Source organism: Acomys minous (assembly GCF_964271855.1).
Source record: "Acomys minous genome assembly, chromosome: 4".
NCBI classification, from domain to species: Eukaryota; Metazoa; Chordata; class Mammalia; order Rodentia; family Muridae; genus Acomys; species Acomys minous.
The window spans coordinates 74881816-74908891 of record NC_140486.1 but is presented as its reverse complement, the minus strand read 5'-3'; the positions used below and the strand labels follow the sequence as shown (position 1 = coordinate 74908891).

General features: G+C 38.2%; 1 long non-coding RNA gene across 1 annotated transcript in view; it reads left to right on the top strand.

Annotated features, from left to right (window-relative positions):
- Positions 1-10348: 10348 nt before the first annotated feature.
- The window catches only part of LOC311595595, a 64653-nt gene continuing 47925 nt past the window's right edge, over positions 10349-27076 (top strand). Inside the window, exon 1 of the long non-coding RNA XR_014778504.1 lies at positions 10349-10907. This is a non-coding gene — a long non-coding RNA (uncharacterized lncRNA). The remainder of the gene's footprint in view (positions 10908-27076) is intronic.

Genomic DNA, 27076 nt, shown 5'->3' with positions numbered 1-27076 from the left:
TTGTAGGAAGTGACACCTTGGGCTTTGGCTTATGGTTTGTTTGTCAAGGAGGACTAAGGCTTATGAGGATGTAATAATTGATGATATACTTAAAAATAAAACTCATAACCTACTTCTTAACTACTCTTTTGTATGACTAAACTTATTTACTATTTACACACAAACATTAATTAAATAATAATTATGGTATATATACAGAATGCTTCCGATGTCAAGATGGTATAATCAGTGAGTGAGCAGCCCTGTGGTGACTTGGTATTGGAAAAACCTGGATACACTGTAATGATATTTCAATTTATAATTCAAACTTCAATTATTATGGATGAAGTTTACTTCAATGTACATTTGTGAACTCACTGATTACATGAAGATATTTAAAGAAAACTGCAATTAAGTTTATCATATATTTTAAATCAATAATGTAGACTTAGCATTTATTTAAGCATATGTACAAAGAATTGTGTTCATAGGGATTCTGATTAGAAGTTTCTACTGTTGTGTACTAATCAATCCTTATTGTTCATTTCCAATGAAACATAATCTACCTGAGAGAGGGAGAAACAGATGATTTTTTCTATTATTCAAAAATTGTTTAAAGAATATTTTCCAAAAGTTTAGCATTTCATTCTTATGACACATTGATAGGTGGTATAATTACTTTTATTCAAATACTAAACACAAGTATAGCCTATAAAACACAAAACAACAGGAAAACACTCAAGCAGATTTGTGTGTCTGTCTGTCCTGCCTAAGGGTTAGGTTACAGCAGCTTCCTGCATCCCCTGAAAAAACAAAGAATCCCCAACCTTCAAAGTAAAGGTTACTAAAGAGTACAGAAAACCTAGGAGATATTAAAATATTTAACAAAATACCAATAGACTTATGAAACAGGATATGATGTATCACATGCATTCTTTGCTCTCACTGCCTTCTCAATATCTATGTCCAGGCCCCTGGATGTCACACAACGGTCAATCGAACAACAAATGCAAGTCTTCGATGGCTGAAGGTTGCCTTCTGTAAAGACCATCTTGAAACTTTTAGGGCTTGAACTTCTTCTAAGCAGACACACAGGGCAGCATTCCCATTTGCCGTAAATGACTTTTGGTGTCAGTCAGCTTCTAGACAATTTCTTCTTTGTGGCCTGTACCTAGACTTGCCATTTAAACAGTTTCCCCCCGGGGAAGCCCTGACTCATGACTCCTATTTTTAGCTGCAGAGAATTGTCTATTCCAGTACAAACAATCATCCATGCTTCAAACTTATTAGGCTTAAAAGTAAATAATGGGTTCATGGTTTTAAAAGGAATACAACTTTAAAACATGAACAGAAAAGGAAAAACCAAACTAATTATATATAAGACATAGGTCAGCATGAGTGAACCTCAGAACCAGACACAGTAGACTGAGTATAGAAGGAATCTGTTTAACAGTCTAGAACAGTGAAGGCATGGGAAAAGGAAATCAGGACAGGCTGTCAGGGCTTAGTTGGATCCAAATTGAGAAGTTGGGGAAGGTAAAGAGTTAAATTGTTATAACAATTTGAACTCACATATTTGGCAGAATGCAAAGAATTATATAACTTAAAGTATAGCCTTTTTTCTATATAAATTGTCTCTAATAAACACAGTAATAAAAGGTGGGAAAAGTGAAGTATTTGTTGTGATTAAATATTCTCATAACCTTAGTTTTTTTTATTTTTTAAGTTAACTTAATAGTCTGATGGCAAACCAGAGAAGCACAAATAAGCTTTTTTTTTTCCCCCTAAAATCTCTACAACTGTTAATTCACTGTAGTTTCATTACAATCCTGTGAAGTAGATTATATTATTATCCCTATTTTTCAGATGAAAAGAATGAGTCAAAGAGAAGTTGTGGGGTCTTAGGAACAAACATCTGGTAGCTGGTAGGGTGATCATTTGAGGACTAAATTTAGCTTAAGGGACATGTTTATAACTGCTTTTCCATAAAATTAAAAAAAATCTATTTTCCTAATTAATAAAATTTAGCTAACTTTTAAATTATCAAAGACAATGAAGGGAATGCTAGGACATTTTAAAATTATATTTGAGAATCATTCTTTGCCTTAGGAGAATTCTGTAAAAAAGTTAAGCAAAGTTGACATTTCCTAAAGCAATGTAAGCAAACTTCAGTTCTTTCTAGTCAGTACTACTCATGATAGACCAAAGAAAATTGTATCCATCTAGCTTGGTGAACCAATAAGTTTACTGAAGGTACTTAAAGAATCTGTAGAGACTGACAGGCAGCCACATCACTGAAAAACCCACCAGTATGGGTAAAGGCTCACAAAAGCTAATTTGGAGGAAGCTAGGCTCCTTGGAGCGTTCCCATCCCCAGTAATCCTTACAATTTATGTGACTTTGGGGAGGGGACTTGTGGATCTTGTAAGTTTCAGGCACTTCCTACATTTGTGAGATATGTTTGCTTCATGAATCTTATCATTTTTTATTACTCACAAGGCCTCTCTCCAGAGAAGATTGTTTCAATTCAGAGAAAATAGCTACTTAATTCAGAGCACTTAATTGCTCTGAATATCAGTAAAAAATGATCATCAAGTCTGTATTATTGTGAGTTGGCAGAGATGTTTGAACTTGAATAATGCTTATAGAACAGAATGCTATAATCAGTGAAACTGTTTATTAAGTTATAATTCTAAACATGCATGTTGCCTTAGGAGGTAATCCAATCTTTTAAACTATAAAACATCAAACTTTTCTTAAGATATTACTCAGCAAAAGTATAATTGCACATTAATAGAAAATTCACATAGTAGAAATTTATAATCTTCTAATACAAAAAAGATCCATAATTAGGAAAATATATAAATATGTTTTAGTGTGGGCATTTAGATAGGAGTAGCATTTATGAAGTTTGGATATAGATAACATTTATAATAAATTGACTGTGTTTATTTACTTGAAAAGATAACATGGTGCCTATGAATGGCTCAGCAGGTAAAGACGCATGCTGTTAAGCTAGACAACCCTAGCTTGATGCTCAAGACTTTTGCAAGCTTCTTCTTCCTGAAAAAAGGGATAATATAAAGTTAAAGAGATTATAGAAAACGAAGCAGTTTTAAATGTACAGTTCCACAGATAAGGTGTCAGCATGGAGAAGATGGAGAAATGGCTGGTATACTGATTGGGTTGAAGACACTGGGTTTTAAAGTCCTCTGACGACAAGGCATTCCTGTCCTTTTCTTCCTAAGTTGGGACTTGCTCCCTTATCAAAATTTCCACCTCCTTATCTAATGCATAATTTTGGGTCCCAAGAACACCCCCTGTCCTGGTTATGTGATCAGCCATTTGGCAGACTACCTGTAATATCCCACCTATTTGAGATGCGAGATGGGCAGGCTCCCATAATCAGGTATGGAAGAGAGGTCCCAGCACACTCCGCTTACCTGTGACTCTGATGTACTCTAAGTGCAACTTACACTGAAAATGGACTATCACATTTCCTACCCGCTGAAGTCCATGTGTATAGTGAGAATTCTGGAATGTTGGTTTCTTTAAAAGTCACAGAAATATTATAAGGATACATTTTTGCTTTAATCCCAAGTGTGAGGATATGTGCCTGTTCTGCAGCAGCTGACCATAATTTGTCTCATGCTGTAGCAGAGGCATGGTTTTACCAGCTGCAACTGTGTAACATTTGAAATTCTAGGAATTTTTCATAGGGTATATAAGTGCTAGAGTCCCATAGGTGGGGTTGTTGGTTGTTGGTCTTTCAGGAGAGTTGGTTGAGGTTTATTAATAGTTGTGCTCAAAGAAGAAACAAGAAACAAGAAAAAAGAAAAAAGAAATTAGATTTGGAGATTTCCCCCCATCCTTCTACAAATTTATGTATATGTACAATGAAGTTTTGTTCAACTGTAAAGAAAGTAAAATTTTTTCATTTGAACAAAAATAAATAGAAAGTTAGCCTGGTTCAGAATGATAAATATTCCACGTTTATTTCATATACAAACTCCATACTTAAATATTCAACTGTACATGAATGTAGAAAGGGGGTATGTGGGATGAGATGGTGAGTCTAGAGAATGGGATAAGGCCACAAGACAGAATAACACGAGAGAGAAAGACAAATTTCACAGTTTCTCTCATATATGGAACCTAGATTTATATTTAGATATATGAAATGGAAGCAGAAGGGGCACTATTTGGAGGTGAAAAGGGGATCAGATGGAGGAGGCAGTGGGGATAAAGGGAGCAAAAATGAACAGAGTATAATAAGATATATACAGAAATTTTGTGTATGAGTGTGTGTGTGTGTGTGTGTGTGTGTGTGTGTGTGTGTGTGTGTGTGGAAATGCAATAAAGAAACCCATTATTTTCCAGGATAAACACAGTTTAAATTTTTCCTTTTCTCTATGAATATGTGCCTGTGTGTGAGCATTTGCTTGTGAGAGTGGGTGTCTGTGGAAGCTGGATGAGAGCATTGGAGGGCATGGAGCTGGAGTAACAGGTGGTTGTGAGTTACCCAATAACACAGATATTAGGAACCAAATCTGGTCCTGTATAAGAACAGCAAGTGCAGTCCCCTGTTCCCCCACCTCCAAAGAGGAGAATGAGCTGTCCATTGGCTGCCTGTGAACAGGGGGTCTAGATTCTCTGCTTGCAATGTCCTTAGTTGATGCATCACTTTATGCAGCCCCTTCCCCTTGCCAGCCTTGATGGTCTCCTTGGGGAGTTCCTGACACCCAACCCCAACCCTTCCATTCCCCAACTCTTCCACAGCTCGCAGCATTTTGCCTAGAGTCTGGCTTTGAGTCCCAGTATCTGTCATGATCCCTTTCTGGGTGGAGCCTCTCAGAGGACATCTATGTTGGTCTAATATCCAGTTATGAGTGAGTGTATACCATGCATGTCTTTCTGGATCTGGGTTACCTCACTCAGGATGTGGCTTCTAGCTCCATGCATTTGTCTGCAAATTTCAGTATTTCCTTGTTTTTTTATAGCTGAATAGTATTCCGTTGTGTAAATGTACCAATTTCTTTATCCAATCTTTGGTTAAGGGACATCTAGGTTGTTTCCAGATTTTAGTTCAGATTTGGATTGCCTCTGATACAAACTCTGAAGCCTGTGATTTGATCACTGTCTCTTGACAGAGAGGCCCTGTGGGAACACAGAGGAAGGGGAAGCAGGCAATCCAGATGAGCCCTGAAAGTCTGTGGTCAGATGGTGGGGCAGGAGGACCCTCCCTGTCAGAGGTCTAGGGGAGGGGAATAAGGCAGAAGAGGGAGGGAGAGTGGGAACAGGAAGATAAGAGTGAGGTGATTACAATTGGGATGTAATGTGAATAAATTATAATAAAAAGGTATAACATTGAATAACCTTTAAAAACACACACACACATAAAAAAGGGATTTCAGTTGTTTTTAAAAGAGCTGTCAAACTTTCCTCTCTATGAAACATAGTCTCAGTGGGTCTTTAAAAATAGCACTTATTTACATTCCAACTTATTCCTTGAGCAAACACTGATTATTTTCCTTGGTCCTGAATAAATATTGAAATTAGTGTGGGAAGAAGAAGAAGAAGAAGAAGAAGAAGAAGAAGAAGAAGAAGAAGAAGAAGAAGAAGAAGAAGAAGAAGAAGAAGAATTGCAAATGCTTTCAACTGCTGAGCCATTTCTCCAGCCCCTAAAAAATTAATAAAACAGTTATCTGGGTGGGTTGGTGCATATCTGTAATTCCAGGAGAGCCTTGGCTGAACTCATTAACACCTAAATGGGAACAAAGGGAAGGGAAGCTAATAGGTACTATTGCCCAAGGCAATGAACAAGAAGAGGGAAATGATGACAGGGAGAATATGACAGTGGAAAACATCAAACACTTTCTGTTACAGGGTACCAAAGGAAAGTTGACTAGTGAAATGAAGACACAAAGAGAAAATTATTTCCAAAGGATGGAAAGAATAGTCAAGACATTAAACACTATAGGAATGCATTATGTTTCACATCTGAAACTTTTGAGTGTTCATTTCCCAGCTGGTAATACTATTTTGGGAGGCTGCATAACCTTGGGAAGATGGAGACCAGCTGGAGGAAGAAGATCCTCGGAGGCAGCTATCACTTCCTGGGCTGGGTATAATGTGACCTGTTTTGAATACCTTCTGCTACTTCTGTGAACTGAGGTGTCCCGGCATGCCTGCAGAGCCATGATTAACTGAAATCATGAGACCACATCACCCCTGTGAGGTGTTGTGAGGACAATCACACAAAGGTAACTTTGATGGTTAATGTTGGATGGTCGGCTTGATTGGATCTAGGATCAAATGAGAGATGTGTGGGTCAGGATTAAATGAGAAGATTCTTTCCTGGAGTGCGCAGCGTTTTTTTGACAGTGGCCAGAGATTCTTGCTGTACAAGAGTAAGAACTTGATTTTGGACCCCCAGCTTCCCTGTAAAACGTCAGGCATGACTATCAACCCAGTGATGGAAGGCAATGACAGAGTTCCAGGGCTCCATTGGCCAGCCAGTCTAATCAATCAGTGATCCCCGGTTAGAGTGAGGGAGCTTGTATTAAAAACTAAGGTGTATGGTAACAGAGGACGATGTCTAGCATCACATTCGTGTGCATACAGACATGCACAGAAAATCATCGGTAGATAAGGGATAGGGGAAGAGGCTTCCGGATTTGTAATAAGTAGAGGAAGAAGTGCTGTCTTAGGCTTCTCTAGAGGAACAAAACTGATAGGGAGTGAATATTATGTAAATATATATATATACATATATATATATATTATGAATGAACAAATATGTATGGAGTTCTTAGAGTGGCTTGCAGGCTATGGTCTGGGTAGTCCCATACTCAGACTCATGGTAGAAAGGCCAAGACCACAGTTGTGTTTAGTCTCTGAGACTGCTGGTCTAAGCAACCCCATTCTGGGCCTGGAGTTCCAGAGAAGTCCTGGAGAGCTGCTAATTTTTAGTCTGTGTTGGAATTCTGAAGAAAATTGTTCTAACAGCAGCAAAGAGATGCTTTGGCAACAGAATAGATAAAGTTGTCAGGGATAGCGAGGCAACAGGCAGAAAGCTAAAGCTTCCTTCTGCCATGTCCTTTATATGGGTTGCCACCATAAGGTGTGGCTGACATCCAGAGTGAGGCTTCCCACCTCACAACCATGCCCACACTGTTTGGGTTTCAGTTGACTCTAGATGTCATCTAAGTTGACATCTAAGATTAGCCATCAGATTAGCAAGGGAGAGAAAGGATGTAATTTATCCCCCAGAAAAATTGAAGGCATGGGAGGAATTGAGAGGGATCAACTCTGAAAGAGCACTAGTATATATTTCCCCCTGGGATTGGAACATGGTGTCAGATAGGTCTGGAACGAACCAGGGAACAAGAATAACGCTCACTTTGAAGTTAACAGACACACAAGTAGACTTAAATGTACTACCAGGCAAATTTGACCAAGTAGGCTTTTAAGCGGAGTTTTTATATAAAACTTGAAAACTAATAAGCTTTTAAGAAAGTTAGAAGAACTGCTGTATATTCACTTAAGTATTTACAGTGTGTGGATTACTGGGATGTCTCATGGGAACTGAGCCTGACCTCTGACACCCCCTGATCCCAGAGAAGCTCGAGTCCATTCTCTGCTTCTCTTAAGACTATGAGGCAACGGTGGTTTCCCAGGAGTTTAACACGTCTGCTAAACTGATAAATCCTGTGTCACCTGTGTACATTCTAGAATTTTCCACATTGTTGTGCAGGACACTAATGACAACAGTGAAACAAAAGCTTTAGCTGGAAAAGTTCACTATTTATGGCTTGAAGGCAACAGATGGCTAAAGCTCATGGAGAACTGCAATATAGACACTGATTTATCTCAGCTCTCAGAAAAATATTTCTTATGGTCTTATATTGCAGACTTCTGGTGTGATGCAAAGAGATGGCAGAAACTATTGGGGACTGGTTGAAGGTTGCTTTGTGGTTTTAATTTTCCTTATGGAAGTTGTTTTCATATATAAACTTAAAACATGTATATTAATAAGCGGACAATAACTGTCATAACAGCAAATGGAAGCTGATGGGAGCAGGTGCTGAAGATTAGGCCTGCTCACTCTGCTACGAATCTTACAGTCTTACCTTATCATCTTTGAACATTCAGTCTGAAGCTTGCTTCCAAGAGTTCTCTGCAAACATCTGTTATCTCAATACATAGTGAAGATTGCAAGATACCCAGAAGTGGGCCCACTTTTGCAGCTGGGTAATGTCAGTGTCTAAAATGGTCTCACAGTAGAAGAGAACTGGCTTTCTTCTGTAAACTATGTTTTCCCTGTATTTATTTCTGTCACCACTCCATTTAATATTTAACAGTAGCTTTTATTCTTTGTTTTTTCGATTATAATATAATTACATAATTTCTCTTTTCCTTTCCTTCCTTCAAAACCTCCCATATACCCTTCCTTTTTCAAATGTATGACCTATTTTTCATTGTTGTTACATGCATATATGTATATATACATATATACACATATCTTTTTCTAGGTGCATAAATGAAACCTGATGAGTCTGTATCATGTTACTTGAATGTATATTTTCAGTGCTCCTCCCAGGGCAAGGCTATTTCCCCCATGCTCAGCATTCTTTAGATGCCTGCAGTTCTCTGTGTAGGGATGAGGTCTTCTTCTGTCTACTTTGGCATATTTATTTGGCATGGTTGGGCTGTTAGGTGGTGAGAGTTTATAGGTGTAGCTTCTAACATTATTAGTAGAAGACACTCTCACAATGAACTTTTCAAACCCTTCACTCTTACAGCCTTTCTACCTCCTTTTCCTCAATGTTGTCTGAGACTTAGCTTGTAGATGTATCCGTTGGGATGGGTCTACACAACTCTGCATTTTAATTGGTTGTAGATTCCTGAAGTGGTCTCCATCTGTCACAAAACAGAGGTTTTTTTTTGTAAAGATTTGACAAGAGTTTTAATATCCTGGTCTTTCTCAAATATTGTTCAAAGAATTAGAAGAAGTTTGATTTTTGTTTCTTATTTAGCCCATTCATTAAGTGTGAGGCAAGACAGCCATGGGACAGCAATATATTGGTGAAGGAAGTCACTGGACAGAGACAGGTCTTGGTGACAAGTTACTCTGAATGGTACAGGGCTAGGTGATTGTTCTCTGAACTTCTCCAGTCTCTAGCTCCACTTCTCAAACTGAAGCCTCTTGGATTTCTTTTATTAAGGAAATTAAATATACCTTTTCTAATTTTAGACTATTTCTTTTCTTTGTATTTATTTTGGCTTTAATTAATTCCACACATAGTTATATATCTGGTTTGTATTTTTTTTCATGTAGATGCATGTGTGTGTGTGTGTGTGTGTGTGTGTGTGTGTGTGTGTATTCCTTGAAGGTGATGAGTGTGGCCTTTATTTCTAGGATGTTGTCTTTCCTCCATTGCTCACTGAGGCTCAGGGTACCTGACCAGTGCTAAGTAATTACAAACAGTTGAGTGACTCACATTGTGTGAGACTTAATCCTGATCTTTGAGATCTCACAATACCAAATGTATTAGACTGTTTCAAATGCACTGTGGCCATTTAGATCTTGTCAAGCCTGAGTAAAGGACAAAGTTAATGACTTGCTCCTAACAGAAATGTGCAGCTAGGACTACCACACTCCCTGGAAAGCTAGTCTGGGGTTAACAACAGCACGTCCGCTTTAATGTAGCTCTTTGAATTTGGAATGTAGTTAATAGCATATTACTCATTTTAGTGTCACCAGATCCTGCACACTGGTCAGGGCAAAGCCCTTTTTCAAACAACAAAATTGGAGTGCACAGAGATAAGGACTATGTATATATTCACAAAATTGGTGAGTGGCAGATCTGATGTTGGAACCCGCCCTTTCTGAGTCAAAAAGAAGTGTGTTTTCCTAAGTCTACACAAGCTTAGTAGATTTGTTGTTGTTGTTGTTGTTTTAACATAATAAAGTGCTCTGTGACAAGGAGAATGTATAGATATGGCTCCTGACTCCTTAAGAGACATGGAAACAACTCAATGCAAAATATCTCAAGTTTATTTTGCAATTGCTTTATCCTTCCTCCTCTCTTCCAGAATCCCCTCAGAGCATGGGAAAAGGAGCAGAATGAGACTAGGGACAGGAATTCTTCCTCTCCTGACAAAAGAAAGGGTTAAAAAAGTGTGACCTTTTAAAGACTGAAGGCAGAGAAGAGAATTCTGAATGATCTAAATGCAAAAGAAAAAAAAAATCCCAGTAAAGGCTGTATATCCTCCCTAAAGCCTTTTTAGTGTCTCTGGAAAAGTCAGTGGGTGTGTATCTGGGGGAAGGGTTGGGACCAGGGTGGGGGGTGGGGAGGAGGGAGGATCAGCCTCCTGCTAATAGGCTTTCTTTAAAAAGAAAAAAAAAAATCAGAAGAAAAGAAGAACCACACATACTCAAACAGAAAGAGGAATAAAAGTTTGTCTGTGTTGGTAAGCTGCATCTGTGCTTAAAATCTACAAGAAGTAGAGAAAATTCAAGTCGCAGAGGCGCGCACTCTGATTTGGTTGTTTACCATCAATCAGACGGTTGCTTGGCAGACACTGGATGGTTATGAGCCTGAACAAGCTGAAAGGGGCAGGAAAAGAAGTGGAGGCAGCATTCTTCCTATTTAAAGCTGCATCGCTTGAAAAAAGTTTTCTCAGACTGTGCCGGAGCTGGTGCTGAAACAGACTGAGGCGGCTCGGGGGCTGGTGCTGAAAAAGAGCCCCCAGCGGAATTCATGGTGCTACAGTGACCTCAGTATCTACTCTTCATTCCCAGGAGGACCCACATGTCTCATATTTAGACATGATGGCAAACTGGGTGGTAGCAAGACCTCTCCTCATTCTTACTGTTTTATTAGGGCACTGTGTCTCAATAAAAGCCCAGGAACAAGAGAATGGTGAGTTTGCCGTTTGCTTTGCTTATGGTGTTTATGGCTTGGTTTGGGAACTAGATGGAATGTTAAGCTTCAGGAAGAGTGTGAAGAGGAGCCCGGTTTGAAGTCTGAGGTGGGGGCTGTGGGATTTGCACCTGGGGAACAGCTTGGCTCTGGAGACAAGAGGCACTTCTGCAATTCCGGAGCTTCTGTGCCTGTCCTGGCAGAGTGAGCTTCTGACATCCCGCAAGAGCCAGGGTCAGATCAGTCTTTTTTTTTTCGAATGTAAGAGTGGGACGTTTAAAAGAAAAGAAGAGTGCTTAAAAAGGAGCCCTGAAGGCACTTTTAGTTAGAGGTCTGTTGTGTGGGCTGGCGCGATCCGAGCTGGGAAAGCTGCTGCAGAAGCTGGGCAGGGTGGAGTCTTTCCTGTGCGAACTTCTGCAGCTTCATGAAAGTCTTTGTTTAGAAAAACCTCTGTGGCAACTCAGATAGCTCGGAATTTCCTTTGTCTTTACTCTTCATTCCTTTCTTCCCAAAGCCTTATCCTCCCTCCTAACGTTTTCATCTGTGATTTTAAAATCGAATTTGCTTACTGAGAAGTCAAGTTTATTTCTTCATAACAGAGGCTGATAGAAGCCAGATTTCTTAAACTACGGTGTTTTCCCACCCTACTGACTTGATTATCAGGACAGTGTAGTTCCTGGGTGGATGGCTGAAGGCAGGAAAACTTATTTGGCATAGAGTATTGATGAAGACATTTCCCTAAGATCCTTCCTTCCTTCCTTCCTTCCTTCCTTCCTTCTTTCCTTCCTTTCTTCCTTCCTTCTTCCCTTCCCTCTGTTCTTTCCTTTTTTTCCCCTCTTCCTTTCTTTTAAGGAGTACCTTGCTTGCTTGCTGTTTTTTCTCTTTCTCCTATGTGACTTGCATATGTTAGTGTTGGGCCATATTGTTAAGCAAAACGGCATGGCTGCTTATAGAATATAGTTTAAAAATTAAAACTTGCTCCACTGGTTCTCAAATTCTTAACTTTTGGAGGTTGAAGCATCAGATATAGACATATTTTTATTTGTAATAGGCTAGCTTAGATCTGAGTCACTGCTAGCACCAAACTCAAGCTTTTAAAACTTAGCAACGTGTTAATCATGTCTGTTACTGTCTTTGTTGTGTGTATATCCATCCACCTTTATACATCTGTTTCTTGCCTCCGTGTATTTTTTCTCTAAAGATATTTAGAAACTGTGTTTCACAACTATAAGTTCTAGAAAACCTAGAAGGAGAGAAAAGAAATTTCTGGAGATGAATTTCAAGTCTGTCACTAGTCCCATAGAGGGGGCACTTTTCTAAAATCTTGGAATTTTTAAGGTCAGTTTCCATGTTTCCAAAAATGAGGGAACTTTTAAAAGGGGAAACTTATGTTTCTTGGTAATGTTGTGGAAATTGTGTGATGTTTGCAAATCCAAGAACAAAGAAGTTATGAGAGAGTAAACAGAAACATTAGAAGTTAAATGTCTGACTATCAAGGAATCTGCTTACTTTCCTCCACTACCAGTAGGCCAAATTTTAAAAGGCTACACAGACGCCATTTCCAACCTATATTAAAATTATGTACTTAACTTTTGTAAAGCACAGAAGTAGTTACATATGTGTGTAAATGAAAGATGTAAGATGCTTGAAGGCCATATAGGGTAGGCCATATGGCAAAATCCTCTTCTAAGTCATTGCCTTTATTCTGTAGGTGTTATTAAAAAATGAAGGGCTTGCTCTTAACTAATATCCATTTTCATAAATTAAGATGATGAGGTTGGTTCAAAAGTCCTACCTCTAAGCCAACCTCTTTTTCCCTAGTGTCATTAAACAGCAGAGAAACTCAAACCCCAAAACACAGATTTTTACAGGAAGAGTGAATTCTCTCAGACATTATAAATAGTCATTCAAATAGAAGTAATGAAAATTAATAGCAGAAAAGCATGTGACTGAGTGAGGATACTATTGATGGCTCAGTGATCTAGTGTATTCAGAGCCACAACTTACACTCAGCTCACTTCCCATTTGTGCCTGAATGCAAACTGGTACTGTGTGGACACTAGTTATACTTCATTTACTCTGTTAGAATCTAGTAATTCTAGGCAAATTTTGTATTTCAGGAAGTGTGAATACGGGGGATGCTTTATATTAAAGAAAAGTCTAAGCCATACATGTGAAGAACGTACAATTTTCAAATTGTTGCTATAAGTAGCATGGGTTGTGACATTCATTTGTATTCCCTTGAATATGTGTTATAGAAACTTGGCCTTGTGTGTAAGTATATATTTATGAGCTTAGCCATTTCCTTGTATTGCTGTCTTCTTTTGACTGTGGAATATGAAACATAAGCACAGTGCCAGCCTGTCAGGATCACGTGTGGATGCTAAGATAGAGTAAATACAGTTTTAGACATTTCTGGATAAAGTTGAATTTAAGAATCTGAACTAAAGTTTAAGAATTGATTTTGGTTCCAAAAGTTGTTGTTAGGAACTAAAATGAAAGGGTTTAAGAGTTAGGCTAACTTTAGTTGAAAGTATACTGTAGCCAAAATCAGAGCCAAGATGATAAAATCAGCTTTTCTGGATGTACTATGAGAAGCAAACCATTGTGGGTGACCTTTGTTCACACTGGTGAAGCACTATAGTATGTCTTTAACCAACCTTCCCCGATATTGATGCATACTATGTGGCTTCTATGCACTAAAGTGTAAATCCTGAACTTTGGTTTCCTAGTGATTCATTTTATGTATACAGCTTACTGAAGTTATAGGTGAACCACTACCATTTTGAAACCATTTGAGGAAAAGATAATCCAAAGCTGAATCTCCTTATGGCGTTAGGTGGATAAATCTGCTATATAGAGGACACATGTAATTCCACTGTACATCCAGGTATATGTGAGTTCATCTCCCATTCCTCTTCCTGTTCTTTACACTCAACACTCTCACTACAACTTGGAAGGAGTATTGTGATCATCCCAAACACGCACTTAGTTCAAGGTGTGAGCAAAACAGAAAGGCTAGGCTTTGTCTTGGCCATAATGAAAGCACTGGAATCCTAATGAGCTGAGGTGACAGTACAAAATAATTTTAACCATGCAGTTTGCTCCATCTCTGTGTGTTATTGGCTTTATGGGGTATATGTAAGGGTTAGATCAGGAACATTTAACTTAATGTTTATCGACTCTGAGATCACAACATTGAGAAGTATTTATTTACATATGAGAGGTATAGCAATGGTAAAAGGAAAAGATTATAATAGTAAATGATCATGTAAATTTGGGTAAGTTGTACAAAGTTACAAAAATCCAAGTTTATTTTAGAGGTAATTAACATTTTTATTTACTGTTCTCTGTGATTTATTTCTGCAGACCAAGATATGTGAGATATTATGAATTTACTGAAAATTTGTGTATTTTTAATTTTTCCCATGGGATTTTACATGTTCATGTGTGTATACTTGGATGTGGGAACACATGTTTGTGGAGGTCATAAGTTGACATCAGGAGCCTACTCTGCCCTATGTCTCCAACTTGTTTCAGAGATTCTCATGGATACGGCTTGTGTTCTCCTTGCCAGCACTGTGCCCTCTGGCCCCCACTCTCCCATGATCCCACCCTTATTTCCCCTAACATTCCCTCTCCCTCCCGCCCTGTTCTGTCTCTTCAACGCCTTCTGCTGTCTATTTCCTCTTCTGCATGATATTCAAGCATCCTCCTTTGTGCCCTCCTAGAAAGATTATCAATTTATTTTATTTTTATTTTGTGTATCTGATCACTTTGTCCACCTGTATGTGTATGTCTAGTGCTCTCAGAAGCCTAGACATCAGATTTGGATGTGGACTTACAGGTTTTTGGGAGCTGCCATATAGGTGCCGAGAACCAAACCTGGGTCCTCTGCAAGACTGACAAGAGCTCTGAGGAGCAGTCTGTCCATTCCCCTCAGCTTTGTTTTTAAGACAGGATAGTTCACCCAGTCACAGAAAGAGGCACATGGCATATACTTACTTATAATTGGACACTAGACCAACAGAGATATCCCATGAAAGTCTTCATTTAGCCGGAGATTGGAATGGATATTGGGACTTCCTATTGGGACTCTAGGTGAGAAAGGTAAGAAAGAATGGGAAAACAGAAGGATCCAGAGGGTCCTAGAAATCTACAAGAAAAACATTAAGGTTGGTGGATCTGGACCCAGGTAGGTCAGCTCAAAATACAGTACCAACCAAGGACAATGCATGCAGTAAACCTAGAACCCCTATCCAGATCTAGCCAATGGATAGCACATTCTCCACAATTGTGTGGAGAGCAGAGACTGACTGGGACATGAACTTGGATACCCCCTATTAGACCACTTGCCCTTGGTGGGGAGACCTGGTGACACTCAGAGGAAGAGTAAACAAGCTACCAGGAAGAGACCTGAAAAGCTGTGATCTTATAGTGGGGGACAAGGTCCCCTTCTGTCACAGACCTAGGGGAGGGGAATAGGATGAAACAGGGAAGGAGGGGGAATGGGAAGATACAAATGAGGGGAAAACAAATAAGTTGTAATCTGAATAAAGTACTTTAAAAAAAAAAAAGACAGGAGAGTTCACTGATTGTCTAAGAATGGATGGCCAGCAAGCCTTCTTTCTCTGACTCTCTTGTGCTAGGATTGCAACCCAGATTTTTATGTGGGCACTGCTAATTCCAAGTCAGCTTCTCATGTTTACACAACAAACCCTTTACCAACTGAACCATTTCCACATTGCCTGATCATTCTTATCACCAAAAAATTCACACTGAAAGTTAGAATAATCAGAAAGATAATGATAGGTTCCTTGCCTTTAAATGACTTTCCATGCCAGTATCATATAAGACGGAAAAGCTATCCTTTCCTTGTCTTGTCCACGTGGGGAGCACTCTTCCAGCTTTGCCTTTAAGGTCCAACTCTGTACAGATAATTTTATCCTGTCTTATCTCTTATAAACTGCACTTCAAATGAAATTAATGTGAATCTATCATCTAAATTTATCCAATAAGGAAACGTCCAGTGAAGCAATACTTTCCTAACTACACCTTGCCTTCTGGGGAGAAATGTGAACAATATTAATACATTTGCACAAAAAAAGTTCATGGAAGATTATCCATCGTACTTTTTGTTGCAATGTTCATACTGAAATGTTTACTTTTTCCAGGCTTAGATTTAGGGAGAGGATAGTGTTATACTTTTTTTGTCTCTAGATGTTTATTGTCTTAATTCAAAACGTGGCTTCAGTTTTTACATGGGAACAAGAGGCCCTTGGAAGCAGCACTCGCATCACAATCTTATTGTTGTTCCTGCCATATCTACAGAAGAGTCAGCCTGGGTCCCTCCAGTGTGTGAGAACTGTGTTCTTGATAGTCCAAGTGCTTTGCATCTTCATCAAGAGTGCTCGGGAATAGTGCACAGTCTTGCAATCTGATTTTGATGTTTCTATGTGAGGCACAGAAAGTGATATGAACATGCATATCAGTCATAACAAATACAAGCCCTGGTGCCGTTTTTCCCTTTAGCCAAATCTTTTAAATTTTAAAACAGTATCTAAAAATTTTAAATGTAAGTACTTAAAAATCTTAAAGAAACGGTGGTACATTTTACACAATGGAATACTACCCAGCTATTGAAAACAAGAAAGATCTTGTAATTCGCTGGCAAATGGATGCAACTAGAAACAATCATTCTGAGTGAGGTAACCCAGACCCAGAAAGGCACACATGACATATAATCACTTTTAAGTGGATATTAGTCCAACATAGATGTCTTCTAAGAGACTCTACTCAGTGGGGCATAAGGACAGATGCTAGTACTCGTTGCTGGACTCTGGGTGAGATACTGAGGGTGGTATGGAAGAATGGAGGGATGGAAGGTCCCAGAGGCTTCAGGAGTCCCACAAGGAGACCGTCAAGGCCAGCGGATCTGGACCCAGGCCTGTGTGTACAAACTGTTCAGATATAGCTGATTCTCCATTGTTGTGGGGAGAGTGGGGATTGCCTCTGACGTGAACTCTGGTGCCCCTGATTTGATCACTTTCCCATCGTGGGGAGACCTGGTGAGCATACAGAAAAAGGGGAATCAGGCTATCTGGATGAGACTTGACAGGCTGTGGTCATATGGTGGGGGAGGAGGTCCCCTTCTGTCAGAGATCTAGGGGAGGGGTAAAGGATGGAAGAAGGAGGCAGGGTGAGAACAGGAAGATAAAGGAAGGGGATAACAATTGGGATGTAATCTAAATAAATTATTACAAATTAAAATTGAGCACACACACCACAGTCCTCTTTCTCTTCCTCTCTTTTCTCCAAACTACTACAATTCAGAGTGACCTTAAAGTTTCAGTTTTAGTTTTCTCTGTAGTTGATCCCAGTGTTCCTCTTTTTTTTTTTTTAATCTTGTAGAATTCAACTCACCTTTCCTTGCATGAGTCATATGTGGAGGATTTCTTCTCATGTGTCTATTTTACTTATTCCTATAAGATGAATTTCTTCTTCTTTCTTCTTTGTTCTTCTTCTCTTCTTCTTTGTTCTTCTTCTTCTTCTTTGTTCTTCTTCTTCTTCTTCTTCTTCTTCTTCTTCTTCTTCTTCTTCTTCTTCTTCTTCTTCTTCTTCTTCTAGATTTTTCTGTTTTGGTTTGTTTTAGGGTTTTGTTTTTTTTTTTGACACAGGTCTTATGTTTACCTCATAATCTTTCAATTTTGCAATTTATTTTTACTTTCCCATTGTACCACACTTACTATATTCCTTTGATTACTAATACACTGTTTTAAAAATATTTTATTTACTTTTAATTGATGTGCATTGGTGAGGGGGTATTAGATATTGGAGTTACAGACAGTTGTAAGCTGCCATGTGGGTGCTGGTAACTAAACCCATGTCCTTTGGAAGAGCAGGCAGTGCTCTTAACCACTGAGCCATCTCTCCCTAACACACTTTTTTAAACTAATGAGTGTCCGAATTATTCCACTGACTTTCAAGGGTAATGATTTCATTTCCACTATGTAAACAGCTATGATTATTTTTATTGATGCTTAATGCTATGTGGCATCCTTTCTTAGGTCAATACAATGTGTTGGCTGATTAGTCCATAGGGATTAACCTCTTTCATTTCTCTACATGCTCTGAGTTGTCAAGTATATTGATACTTATTGACCTTCTTTTGAGAAATAGAGACCATACTGTAGATTAATTTCATGTCTTTTCCTTTTATCAAATCTTTGAGTTGTTTTGCACTTAGACTTTCTAATAATGTCCTATTGTCTTGCTTATTTGCTATCTCCTTGGGAAACGTATTACAGCATGATTGATACATTTTATAGAATGAACAGGTAGGTGAGATTTCTTTTGCGCATATATAGTTGTTAAATATTTCTTCCAAAAATTTGAAAAGTAGTATTACTACTTATTCATTTGAGAGTCAACTGAATTCAGATTCATGGTTTTCAAAATATATTTTCATAGGCTTGGAAAAATTAATATTGCTGATTCTTGTTTTCTCTATAAATATAATAATAATAATAATAATAATAATAATAATAATAATAATAATAATAATATAATTAATATAGGGTGACTATCAGGTATATATGTCACCTGATTGCCACTTACAGTAAATATTTGTTGTTATGGAACAAATAAGCATTTTTTCTACTCAAAGATATTAAACTCTAGTATAAAACTCAAAGTATAAAAGGCTTATCTACTGCTTATCTAAAAGTCATGTAATTAATGTTTACATATGTCATTAGTTCCCTTTTTAAATTTAAATTTAGTTTTTAAATTTATTTACTTTACATCCTGATCGAAGCTCTCTCCTTCCTCTCCTCCTGGTCCCACCTTCCCTCGCTCTTCCCCCTTATGCACCTCCTCTAGTCTTCAGAGAAGGGGAGACCTGCTCCCTTACCAAGTGACCCAAGCCTATCAAATCTCATCAGGACTGCCTATATCCTCTTCTTCAGTGGCCTGGCAAGGCCACTCACCAGAGGGGAGTGATCAAAGAACAGGCAACAGACTCCATGTCAGAGACAGGGCTCCTGTTCCTCTTACTAAGGTACGCCTATGGAGACTGAGCTGCCTCTGGGCTACATCTGAGCAGGGAGCTTAGGTACTCTCCATGCATGGTCCTTGTTTGCTGCATCAGTCTCAGCCAGTCCCCTGGACCTAGATTTGTTAGCTCTATTGGTCTTCTTGTGGAGCTCCTGTAACCTCCGGGTCCTTTTATGCTCCAACTCTAACGTAAGACTTCCTGCACCCTGCCCAAAGTTTGACTGTGAGACTAAGCATCTTATTCAATCCCCTGCTGGGTGGAGTCTTTCAGAGGTCATCTATGGTAGACTCCTGTCCTGTTGCCTCTCTTGACCCCTGTCCATACTATTTGCCCTTCTGAATGAGAATTAGGTATCCTCCCCAGTGTCTTCCTTGTTACTTACCTTCTTTATGTCTGTGGATTGTAGTATTGTTATCCTGTATTATTTTATTAATATTCACTTATAAGTGAGTATATACCATATGTATCCTTCTGTGTCTAGGTTACTTCATTCAGGATGATCTTTTCCAGATCCACCCATTTGCCTACAAATTTCATGATCTCCTTGATTTTCAGAGCTGAACAGTATTTCATTATATAGATGTACCACGGTTTCATTGTACATTCTTAAGTTGAGGGACCCTGGGTTGTTTTCGGTTTCTGGATTTTTTTTACTACGTTAGTCCTACTGGTTCATGATCATGGGAGATCATTCCATCTTCTGATATCTTCTTCAAATTCTTTCTTCAAAGACTTGAAGTTTTTTTCATACAAGTATTTCATTTGGTTGGTTAGAGTTACACCAAGATACTTTATGTTTTTTCCTGGCTATTGTGAAAGGTGTTGTTTCCATGATTTCTTTCTTAGACCATTTGTCTTTTGTACACATGAAGGCTAGTGTTTTTTGTTGTTGTTTTGTTTTCATTTTGTATCCAGTCACTTTGCTGAAGGTGTTTTTTTTAGCTGTAGGACATATACTATAGATCAACTAAGAATAGTGATAGTTTTATGTCTTGCTTTCCAATTTTTATTCCTTTCATCTCATTGCTTTAGCTAGGACTTCAAGTACTATACTGAAGAGATACAGAAAGAGAAGCCTTGTCTTATCCATGACTTCAGTGAAATTGATTTAACCTTCTCTGCACTTAGTTTGATGTTGGCTCTCAGCTTGCTGTATATTGCTTTTACTATGTTTATGTATGTGCCTTGTATCCCTGATATCTTCAATATGAATGCATGTTAGATTTTGTTAAATGTTTCTCAGCATCTAAGGAGGTAATCATTTGATTTTTTTCCTCCAGTTTGTTTATATGCTGGTTTACATTAATGGATTTCTGTATATTGAACCCCCCTGCATACCTGGGATGAAACTTCCCTGGTTATGGTGGGCAATATTTTTGAGATATTCTTGCATTTGTTTTACAGGCATTTCATTTTGAGTATTTTTGCATCAATGTTCATAAGGAAAACTGGTTTGAAATCCCTTTTCTTTGTTGAGTCCTTGTGCACATTATGTATCAGGGTGACTATGGCTTCATAGAATGAGTTTGGTAATGATCCTTATTTTTCTAATTTGTGAAATAGTTTGAAGAGTATGGTATTATCTATTCTTTGAATGTCTGGTAGAATTATGGGCTGAAACCATCTGGCCCTGGGCATTTTTATTGTTGTTGGGAGACTTTTGATGACTGCTTCTATTTCCTTAGAAGATATAGGGCTATTTATTTTGTTTACCTGATCTTGATTTTACTTTGGTAAGTAGAATCTATCAAGAACATTGTCCATTTCATTCATATTTTCAAATTTTATGGCATATCAGCTTTTAGATTAAGACTTAATGATTCTTTGGATTTGTTAAGTCCTCTTTTTCGTTTCAGATTTTGTTGATTTGGATAGTGTCTCTCCTTTTTTTCCTTAGTTTGGCTAAGGGTTTGTCTATTTTGTTGATTTTCTTAAAGAACCAGCTCTTAGTTTTGTTGATTCTTTGAATTGTTCTCTTTGTTTCTAATTACTGATTTCAGCCCTGAGTTTGACTATCTTCCTCTTGTGTGTGTCTGATTTTTCTTCTTTTTTCTAGTGCCTTCAGGTGTTCATTTACATTGCTTGTATGAGATGTCTCTAATTCTTTTATGAAGAAACTTAATGCTGTGAACCTTCCTGTTATCACTGTTGTCATTGTGTCCCATAAGTTTGGGTATGTTGTCCCTTCATTTTCTTTGAATTTTAGGAAGTCTTTAATTTATTCCTTTATTTCTTCCTTGACTCAGTTGTCAGTAGAGAGTTGTTCAGTTTCCATGCATGTGTAGACTTTTTTATTTCTGCTGCTGTTGAGGCTCAGCTTTAGTTCATAGTGATCAGATAAGACAGAAGGATTATTCCAATCTCCTTGTATGTGTTGAGGCTTGCTTTATGACTGACTATATGGTCAATTTTAGAGAAGTTTCCATGATGTACTGAGAAGAAGATATACTCTTTTGTGTTTGAGTGAAAAGTTCTGTAGCTATCTGTTAGGTTCATTTGATTTATGAAATCTGTTAGTGCCATTATTTCTCTGTTTAGTTTCTGTTTGTTGACCTGTCCTTTGATGAGAGTGGGATATGAAGTCTCCCACTATTAATGTTTCTTTTACAAATGTGGGTGCCTTTGTATTTGAAGCAAAAATGTTTAGAATTGAGAGGTCATTGGTGGAATTTTCCTTTGATGAATATGAGTGTCCTTTCTAATCTTTTTTGGCTAATTTTGGTTTAAAATCTCTTTTATTAGATATTAGAATGCCTACTCCATCTTGCTTCTTGGGTCCATTGGCTTTTTGGATGAGATGTGTTTCTTGTATACAGCAGAATGATCGGTCCTGTTTATGCATCTATTCTGTTAGTTTGTGTTTTTTTTTTTTTTGGAGAGTTTAGTCCATTGATATTGAGAGATATTAATGACCAGTGACTGATAGTTCATTTTATTTTGATGTTGGTTGTAGTTTGTGTGCTTGTCTTTTGGTTTTGCTGTGGTGAAGTTATTTATATAGCAGTCTGGCTTGACATATATGGGCTCTTGGTGTTTGCAAGACATCTGCCAAGGCTCTTCCTACTTTTATGATCTCTGCTGAGAATTCAGGTGTGATTCTGATTGGGTACTTGGTCTTTTTCCCTTGCAGCTTTTAATATTTTTCGTTGTTCTGTACATTTAGTGTTTTGATCATTAGGTGAAGGGAGGATTTTATTCTATGGTCTAATCTATTTGGTGTTCTGTAGACCTCTTGTATGCCTATAGGCATTTCTTTCTTTAGATTGGGGAAATTTTCTTCTATGATTTTGTTGACAATATTTTCTGGTCCTTGCAGCCAGGAATCTTCTCTTTCTTCTTGTTCTATTTGTCTTACATTTTTTCTTTTATGATGTCCTTTATTTTTTGTAAGTTGCACCACTTTCTTTGATTGTATCTTCTACACCTGAGATTGTTTCCTCCATATCTTGTATTCTGTTGGTAATGCTTACCTCTGTAGTTCTTGTTCCCTTCCCTTAATTTTCCATCCCCAGGATTTCCTCAGTTTATGCTTTCCCATTGTTTGTATTTTTATCTTCAGATATTGAACCATTATATTGATTTCCTTTATATGGTTGTTTGTATTTTCCTGCATTTCTTTAAATGATTTCACCTGTTTGTTTAAATTTTCTTTTATTTCTTTGAGTGATTTATTCATTTTCTCTTCTAAGGCCTCTATCTATTTGCCTGTATCTTCCTGTAATTTTTAAAAGTTTCTTTTTTAAAGGCCATTATCATCTTCATTAGCATAATTTAAGGTCATTTTCTCTTGTTTCACTTATGCTAGAATATCCGGGGATGCTTGCCCTGGCATAGCTGGCTTCTGAAAATGCCATATTTCTCTGGCACTTGTTGATTGTGTTTTTATGCTAACTATTAGCTATCTCTTTGTCTCTGGCACTGGCTGGCAGTTCCTGGTACCCTCTGAAGTTCTGAGTGGTGTGGGAAGAGCCCTGGGAAGGAATCTTGATTTTCCTGCAGGAACCCTCCTCAGACTGTTGGATATGGTTTCTAACTGGCAGGTGGTTCTCAGGGAATTGCACATGGTTCTCCTCAGATATATGATCCTCAGGATTGACTGGCATATTCAGCAGCCTGAGGACCCTCTTTTTAACAAGTAAAGTTCCAGAGTAAGCCACCCTGCTACTGGTTTTCTTGTCTCAAGGTTAATGAGCCCCAGGGGCCCAGACACTGTGCTCATTGGGAACAGCCATTTTGGAGAACCTGTGAACTCAGAGGTTTGGCCGGTCTCCTTAGGGATATGGGTTGAGCTTTGGAGTGGTGACTAGGGCTATTTCCATGGATCCTGGGAATCAGAAGTCCCAAGGTTGTATAGCTGGGTGGCTGGGTACCCCGAAGGTACCTTGGAACAGTGAGGACATGCGGGTGGCCAGAGGCTGAGACCATGCTCCATAGGAAGCCCGGGAACTTTTCCTGAGGTTGGACCCATTCACTGTTTCCCTCACCATGGGCTCTACTCTCACCTGGGAAGCAGACTCTGGCATTTTGGGTTTCCCAAGACAGCCTGTTAATAGCTTGGCAATCGCTGCTGTTCTGATGTTCAGATACCATGCTTGATCAATGCTGCCATCTTGGATCCCGCCTCAATAAGGTTTCTTAAACCTGTTGATAGATGGATTTAGTTATAAAAAATGACTCGTGGTTCCCTGGTTCCAACCTTTATTTGTCAAATCTTTACTACTGCTACAAAAGCAAAAAAAGGAAAGCTTGCTCAGGAGGCTGCTCAGTGAGTTAGTGCCAGGAGGCTGAGTACTCCCCCGTTTTGCGCTCTCTTTTTCTTGGATTGTCTCATCAGAGTGTAAGCCAAGCATATCCACCTATTTCCCAGGGCCACTTCATGCCTGTACCAACCCTGTCTGCTACAGAGAGAGTTGATTTTCTGAAGTTATGTGAGTCAAAAAATCTTTATAGAAAATTGTAAACTGACTCTCCACTCTGTCTTGCTCTGGGCTTACATTTGGAAAGAGAAGAGCTGCTTAATAGACAAGGGCTTACAAGGCAGCTCCAGAGCAACCTGGATACAGTGGTGAGCTGACCACCGGTCCCAAACTCTGCAGAATCTCTTTTTTCTGTTAATGTACTTCGTCCCCCTCCCCACTCCCAGGATATTACTATGATTGACTCCAGAAAGCCAAAGATTACCAGACAGTTAGGCACTCTTCTGTCTTTGCAGTACTTTTCTAGATCTTTGATTTTACAAATGTAAAGGAAACAACAACAGCAGCAGCAACAGCAACCACATGATGGAAATAATTTAGGAGGAGAGATGTGAATACAATTTTACTGAATGACTTGTTACAAGGAAATCTCTCTGACATTTGATTTTAAAAACCCTATAATTGCTATTTAAAGGTAAATGAAAATATCTGGGTGTAATAATCCTTTGCAAGAATATGTACTGAAAAAAAAAAAGAAAGAAAAAATATCTGAGGGCTATGAAAAAGGAACAATGGAAAATTCTACCAAGAGCTTTTATCCAAGCCGTAAAGCTCCAGTTTTACTTAACTTTCCACTGATATGATAGAATACTACCATAAAGAGTAACTTAGGAGGAAAGGGCTTATTTTGCTTGTAGGTCATGATCCATCATTGATAGAAGCCAAGGCATGAAGGAACACTGCTTACTGGCTTTCCCAATGGTTTGCTCATCTTGTTTCCTTATACAACTCAGGACCACCTGCAAAGAGGTGGTACCACCCACAGTAGTCTAGGCTGTTAAACATCAATCAAGAAAATGTGCTACAGACTTCACCACAAGTAACCTGATGGGGGCCTTTACTCAATTGGGATTCCCTATTTCCAGATGTGTCTAGGTTTGTTCCAAGTTGATATAGACAAACCAGGACATTGTCATAGAAGCATGTCTTTTGACTTTCCTGCTCTATGTGATTAAACATTTTTATTTGTCTTTTCTTCCTAAGAAATATCAGCAGCAAGTTTCCAGTCACATTTGAGCAGAATCTTATGCTTCTGTTTAATCTGCAGTGTCTGCAAATCAGGAGGGAGGGTTTGGAGAACATTAAGCTCAAATCTACAGTTAAGTAAGAAAGCTGATCTGAAAGACAATAAACTATAAGGTTCAGTGCCACATTTTACTATTTTATAACCAGACTTCAGTGTGTGTGTGTGTGTGTGTGTGTGTGTGTGTGTGTGTGTGAACAAGTTGTATCTTCCTGATAGAACTATCTCTTCCTTATCCACATGTCATCAGGAAGCTTGTTTCAAAACCAGTCAGCTCCAAGGTCCTGTTTGTAGCTTGGCAAACTCTTTTCAGTGAGTTGAAAGTGACTTGGAGAAAGAAGCTGACAAAAATTCCCAGCAATCAGCTGTGTTTACACAAAGGCTCCATCATTTCGCAGGCCTGTCTGCCTTCTGGTGTATTTTAAGGCCGTGTGCATAGAAAGAAACATGCAGTTAAGGAGATGAGAGCTTCAACTAAACAGGCTGTACTTTCTTTCATGAATGAATTGTTGAAATAATTTTAATGAAAAGTTTCTAACCTAAAACTGAACCGGGACACAGGAATTCTGCATTCTAATTGCAGCTGTGTCATGGGTTTACTTGGTCATTTTGTGGAAGTGACTCAAATTCTCTGGGGTTTGGAAGCTTCTTTCTTTTTTTTTTTTTTTTTTTTTTTTTTTGGTTTTTCGAGACAAGGTTTCTCTGTGTAGCCTTGGCTGTCCTAGACTCACTTTGTAGACCAGGCTGGCCTCGAACTCACAGCGATCCACCTGCCTCTGCCTCCCAAGTGCTGGGATTAAAGGCATGCATTCTTTCAAAGCATGTGGTATAATATTGGTGAGCTATGAAAGCCTACAATGCCAGAGTATCTATATAAGTGTTCTTCACATAGGTCAGAGTAATGTTATAATGCTACAGAGTATATCATGCACATAGTTTTATCATTGAGACCATAATTCATATTTTCTTTGGGTAATATGTTTGTGTCCATTAAAATAGTATTCAAAGTTTTGATCCTGGTCTCTAGTTATTTCTATGAGGATATAGCCATGATAGAAAGCTGCTAACTCCCCCCACCCCAAATAATGCACATACTAAGCTGATGGTTTATTCATAGTTTGATAGCAATAATCTAACAAAAACTAACAAGGGAATATGGAAAAGAGATGAGGAGGAGAGGAAAAAGGCAGAAGTGAGGGAAGAAAGGAAGCACTGTTTTAGTTGTGGGAGTTGTCTCAAGAGTAGGCCATGGAATTGTCACATTTGTTCTCCTTCTTCTTCATTTCTCATTTTCTTTATAATAACGTTAATTGGAAGATGTGAAAAGTCTGGATAAATATTCATTGTATTGGTATTTCCTGAAGCCAGAACACTTTGGACCATGCTGTGTTTTTCTCCTTCATTTCCTTTCTTCATGTGCAATGAATGAATTATATGAACATTTATGTTCCTAAGTTCTGCTGAAATTTCCTTCCGAGACATCCTAAGCATAAAAATAAGACTGGCTGATTTACTGATAAACACACTAACTCCCTCTATTAAAAACATCTTTACATTGTATTTCTAGTTGCATGGATTATTAGTATTAAAGTTTGATAGACCAATTGTAGAATCAGTCTTGATGTCTAACAAAAAATGAATGCATAAAGAAAATGTAATATGTATATACTATATATGATATAAAATATTAGGGAGGCTGTTTGAGGAAAGGAAAGAAGTAATGGGAGACAAGAGAGAGACAGAAAAGGGCAATAGGCAATGAATATGACCTTTTCACCGTTTTCTATAATTATAAATATAACATAATTTCCTACAAATAAATCATTATTATTGTGCCAGTCATTTGTGTTATCTTCAGATGTTACTGTGATGATTGAGTCTTGTGACTCCATCTAATCATTATTGAGCCAATATCTATAACACTTGCAATTAAAATAAGCAAATATTCATTGGATATCTACTATGTTTAGATATTATGCTAGATTATAGAGATGCCATAGTGTGTAGGAAATGAACTTATTGCTCATGAAAAATAAAGAGAAATAAAGGCATAGAATAGAAATGTTTAAAAACAAGATGCCCCCAGTTTTCTATTCAAGTCAAAAATAAATTA